Below are 6,000 nucleotides of genomic sequence, written 5' to 3'. Positions count from 1 at the left end.
TTATATTACCACTTAATTTGCAAACGGTATGAGTCAGTTTAACGCCGTTATTAATTAACAATTCATTATTGACTCAAAATAAATAAATATCAGTTTTTTTTACAATATTTTTTTTTATACAACTTAGAATGGCAAACAAGCTGACGGCCCACCTGATGGAAAGTGGTAACCGTCGCCTATAGACATGAGCAGTGCCATGGACATAACAGAGTATACTGTTTCGCCCACGATACCCCCCGTGCGTTGCCATTCCTGAGGACTCAGATGTTATTCCTCTGTAACCAGTAAATTCACGCCATATCCCACCCTTCAAACCGAAACACAACCATGCAAACACAACTGCTTCACGGTTGAAACACGAATGGGACAGAGGAACTCAAGCAATCGATTTTTGTACAAAGTCTCCCTCTGGTTTATTGTTTACAAGTACTTTTAAATCGTCATCTTTTATTATTATCAATTAAACTTATTGTCATAAAATGATTTTTATTGTATAAAACATATGTGCATACCTAACGAAGGCATCGCCCGGGGCGGAAGTATAATACCAACAATTGCAGTAAAGACAGAATGCAATTGTTCAGCGCGGAACGCATCGACAAACAAATTTGTTTTCCAACACAATGCACCCGCGTGCGTGTGCGCATCGTGCGCCGTGATAGCGTGCCGTCAGCTGCGTTATGTCACAGCCACGACTCACGATCTTGAAATTGAAATATCACAGAGCATTGAAACATACTAGTGCGTTCGAGGAATCTTATGTTCTCCTAGTAGAATAAAGTGTCTTCTTTTTAAGCCCCATAATATCGTAAGAAGAGAATGAAGTACTATAACGTAAGGTATGCTTGTTTGTTAGATGACAAATGTCTAAATTAATATTAGAAGGAGGATAAATTTGACTTTTTGTTTGTAATGAATACAAAAAAAGAAAAAAATTAAGGATTCGATTTTAAAGAATCTCTCACCTATATGTAAAAGACTGTATTATTATAGTAATATAAGCTATATTGTATTAAACGAACGAAGCCTATAAATCTCTTCAGACTTCAGACTTGCAATATACAGGATCTGTATAAGACGGGCCAAACAATAAACATTCCTTTTACACTTAGAAGCAGATGAAACAGAAAGGGTAAGTAGCGAGTTTTCGGACAGTTTTCTCTGTCGATCCTGTAAGACACGAGGAAAAAACAATTAAAGTAGTTATTGGACGGATAAAGTTAAAATCGACAGCGCTGTCTCTGTTTAATAAACGTAAATAATTAATCATAATCTTTTGGTTAAAGGTTACATTAGCAGATAAGTTAAACAACTCTTTGTTATTAAATATTGATATGTAAACATTATGCAATAATTACATTCTTCCTATATAACAGAGTCGTATACTAACTTGATCTTTCGCTATGGCCGAAACTTCCAGATTTGGAATGTATCTGCGATTTATGGAACGCAGTATTTTGGGATTTATTTTTAAGATCGTATCTAAAGGGGCATACGGCTCTCCAAAACTTTTGTTTACAATAACATAATAAAAACAATATAATACCTGCTGCTGATTTTCACCACCGCACAACCCGCCACAAACTAAAGTTCCATCCTAATCATCTGGACGAGTGGCGGTCTTCCACCGTGCGTTTTTCAAGGCACTTTCTTCCACGCACAACCATTCTTTGGAATCAATTTCTAGCAGCAGTATTTCCAAACCGATACGACAACATAACCTTCAAAAAAAGAGTATATTCTTTTTTAAAAGGCCGGCAGCACACCTGCAATGACGCTGGTGTTGTGGGTGATCATGGGCGGCGGTAGTCACTTACCATCAGGTGAGCCGCATGCTAGTTTGCCCCCTGTGTTGTAAAAAAAAAATTACTAATAAAATGTCGTCTCTGTAAATGCTGGTGACTAAAGCAATTCAAATTTAAACCATCTTTATTCAAATAGTCTTGTTTACAAGCTTTTTTAAATCGTCATCCTTTCTAAATCTTCTGCAGGGTTCGAGAACTTGTTATCGGTTGAGAGGAGCCCGCAAAAAATTCAACAGTTACTCTTTTAAATCGCTAATAACATTATGTGTATTTATTTAAATGTACTATGTCTGAATTGAAGTGATAATTAAACTGTAGTGATCTTTTTTTTTATACATTTTAGAATGGCGAACAAGCTGATGGAAAGTGGTAATCGTCGCCTATAGACATGAGCAGTACCATGGACATAACAGAGTATACTGTTTCGCCCATGATACCCCCCATGCGTTGCCATTCCTCTGTACTGTGTAAATTCACACCATATCCCACCTTTCAAACCGAAACACAGCCATGCAAACACAACTGCTTCACGGTAGAAACACGAATGGAACAGAGGTACGCAAGCAATCGACTTTTGTACAAAGTCTCCCTGTGGTGATCGCGGATGGACATGTTTTCTGCATGCTAAATGAATTCTAATTTTTTTATTAATTTCATTACTAATGTTGTCTATGTGAAAGCCCGTTATCTTATTACATCTTAGAGTTTTAACAGCTTAACTAATAATTATGAAATTAAGCACAAATGTAGTATTTGGGATTGAAAAGAAAATAAGCTACTTATTATACTTGCGATCGAAATATCGGACTCAGCTGGTAATAAAGAAATGAAATGAAATGAAGTGAAATTTATTTGCTAGAAACATTGTAGAAAAGGTGTTGCATTTGTGAAGTTTATAAGATGTCCAATATGTTTCGTCACAACAAGAAAAACTCTAAAAGAGGACACTCTTTTTTTGCAAAGGATCGTGTATTCTAATAATAATATAGCGTATTTGTGTCAGTTTGTTGGTGATAATGAATAGACAGCACGTCGTAGACACGTCGTACGAACGGTCGAGGTCATAAACTGAGATAGTCCGTTGGTCTATTTTTGTTACATTCAGAGATCATTCACCTACACCTAAATATAATTATGCTATTTACCTATATAATACAATAACATCGGAAGCGTGACAGGACTACGCATTTAGTTAAACAACGAAATTTCGCTAAACTTAATGTTAAAAGTAATGATAGAAATTTGAAAAGAAATACCAACACCAGTAATTTTTGTATATTTTTTGTTTGTTAATTATGAGTAAATAACTATGACTGACTGATTTAAATAAAATTTTAATAGCATATCGTACATTAGTGCACTTTTTAATTTTGTATCAGTTTTAATAGAATCAATTGAATTAAATATGAGAGAATAGAGGAGTATTACATCCCAGAGGGAGACTTTGTACAAAAGTCGATTGCTTGGGTACCTCTGTACCATTCGTGTTTCAACCGTGAAGCAGTTGTGTTTACATGGCTGTGTTTCGGTCTGAAGGGTGGGATATGGCGTGAATTTACTGGGTACAGAGGAATAACACCTGAGTCCTCAGGAATGGCAACGCATCATGGGCGAAAATGGGGGGATATCATGGGGGGTATCATGGGCGAAACAGTATACTCTGTTATGTCCATGGTACTGCTCATATCTATAGGCGACGGTTACCACTTTACATCAGGTGGGCCGTCAGCTTGTTTGCCATTCTAAGTTGTATAAAAAAAAATATAATACCGCTCTATTCTCTCATTTTACACAATTTCATAAAGTTGTGTAAATGGGGAGGTCTTTGCTAATTAGATTGTCAACATAATAATCCATTTCTTTCAATTAATACAAAGCATACGGACAAAGACAAAGTGTTAGTAAAAAATAAATTTATTTTTAAGAACATAGTTAATTTTGATTGGCACGTCTATGAAACCGTGAGCAGGGAATATAGATGACCCCTCATGCGTCGCCATTTCTAAAGGCTAATAATCCTATAGATAAAAATGTCAAACGTCTCGTAAACCTATTTTGGTTATTGAATTGTTTTGCGCTAAGTTCCAAATTTGGAAGAAAGTGCAATATAAAAAATAAGGTTTTACATTTTATGAATAAGGGGGTAATGTGTTATGATTCCGTATCCTGTAATTTTACTGCCTGCATCCACATCAGGCGCAGCTGTTGTGCGGCAGAAAATACGAGAAAAAAAAGAGGTACTCTATGTAAATGAGTTCTGTACAATTTTTATAACGTTACAATCATAGATTATGGAGATAGAGCCTCGAGTCTCAAAGACTGGCCAATTTTTTGTCAGCTAATTGTCAAATTAGATGACACGTTTTTTTATCAGTGTTCTATATAGTTACGGACGTGATGTATCTTGACGTATTTATATTTAATTATTTAATAAATAAAATGAGGTTATACGCATTAAAAAAAAGCAAAAATTATAAAACAAAACAAATATAGAAGTTATAAAGGAATCACTCGTAACTATTTATCATATTCCGATTAAATTATATTAATACAGTGACTACTCGCAAGTAGCTAAATATTGAATACGATTCAATCACAGTCTAAAAAGTCCAACATTGATATAATTAAATATATGTCCTGCGGATTTACCCGCATAAATCATTATATAATTTATTTTATGTATTAATTACTCATATTACCTACCCGTGTACCAAATTTCATTTAAATCAGTTTAGCCGTTTATGCGTAAATAATAAATATCATAACTTCTTAAATATCCTACGAGTACTAGAATTATGACTAAACTTTCACGTGACTTAGTTTTTAGCCCTCGACGAGGAAAGGGATTGTTAGTAATGGAGACTAAGAATCCCATTGCTAGCAATATACCCAACCAGGTCGACCTCCACGCGGTTCTCCCTGGAAACTATCATTATTAATTCCTGATGAATTCATCATGATGGACTAACTGGCCTGTTTTCATTCTCATCTATCACCCTTCATTGGTGCTCCGCCAGCGTATCCCGTTAGCGCAGGCCGGGTTACCATACCATTTTCACCCATAAAAAAAAAACCCTCGACGAGGGAAAAAAAGAGATATTATAAGTTTGACGTGTTTGTGTGTCTGTCTACGGCATCGTAGCTCTTAAACAAATGGATAATATTTTTTGTTTAAAAGCTGACGTAATGGAGATGGTTTTTAAATACTATTATGAAGATCGTTCAGGCGTTTCAAGGTCATCAGCTCTTTTTATAGGTTTGTTTGTGTCGAGGTTTTTTTTTTATATTTTATAATAAATTTATAACTATGTTAACGTGTTTCTTACCCTTGTCAGTATGGTAAGTGCTTGTTGCGAAAGGAAGCGTGGATACGAAGGCATTTCATTACAGTTCATTACAGATGGACCAGAAGAGCTCATCTTCGTCACACCCACTAAATGGACTTTGCCCTATTAGCATCTCGTACAGAAGAACGCCGAATGACCACCAATCTACAGTTTGATTGTATTTTAAACCTTTGATAATCTGAAAAGAATCCGTTCAAGTTAGATATAGATGCAGTAGTAAAAGCATAAAAAAAATTACGATTTACAAGAACTTGTAAATAAAATCTAATTGAATAAAATTACTTCTTCTTTTCTAAAATTTTCTATAATATATTATAGATAGAAAATAATAGAAACTATATGAAAAATAAACAATATATAAATAACGCAGTAATAAATAAATAAATAAATAACGCATGATGTAATGAAAGTTGATTTAATATACATTAACTTTGATTTAACCGTACTCCTATAAGGTGCCTAAATTTATTTGATTGTTAGGGTAGCAAACTAGCTGATGAAGGCCCGTCTGATGGGAAGAAGCATCGCTCATAAACACTTAATGACACTAGGGAGGTTAGTGCTTTATTGGATTTTTAAGAAATTAAGAGCGTTCTTAAACGAGCGAAATTAAGCGCGAGCGAGAGCAAAAATTATAAAACAAAACAAATATAGAAGTTATAAAGGAATCACTCGTAACTATTTATCATGTAAAAATGTATGAAAAAGTAGATACACTTTTCTAGAAGCATTTGTATGGAGACACTCTAGTTTATATAATCTAAGGTTACAGTATAATAGAATTTGATGATTTTTGTATGCAAGCGTGTGGAATTACTGATATAAACTTATCATCGCGCGACATGTTC

The 6,000-nt window shown here is 34.6% G+C and overlaps 1 pseudogene; it reads left to right on the top strand.

The window, feature by feature from the left end:
• Positions 1-1,804: 1,804 nt before the first annotated feature.
• LOC113509489 (organic cation transporter protein-like) overlaps positions 1,805-6,000 on the top strand; it is a 34,786-nt pseudogene continuing 30,590 nt past the window's right edge.

Source organism: Galleria mellonella, unplaced genomic scaffold (assembly GCF_026898425.1).
Source record: "Galleria mellonella isolate WM207_F2 unplaced genomic scaffold, CSIRO_AGI_GalMel_v1 utg1899, whole genome shotgun sequence".
NCBI lineage: Eukaryota > Metazoa > Arthropoda > Insecta > Lepidoptera > Pyralidae > Galleria > Galleria mellonella.
This window is presented reverse-complemented; position numbering and strand designations above follow the sequence as displayed.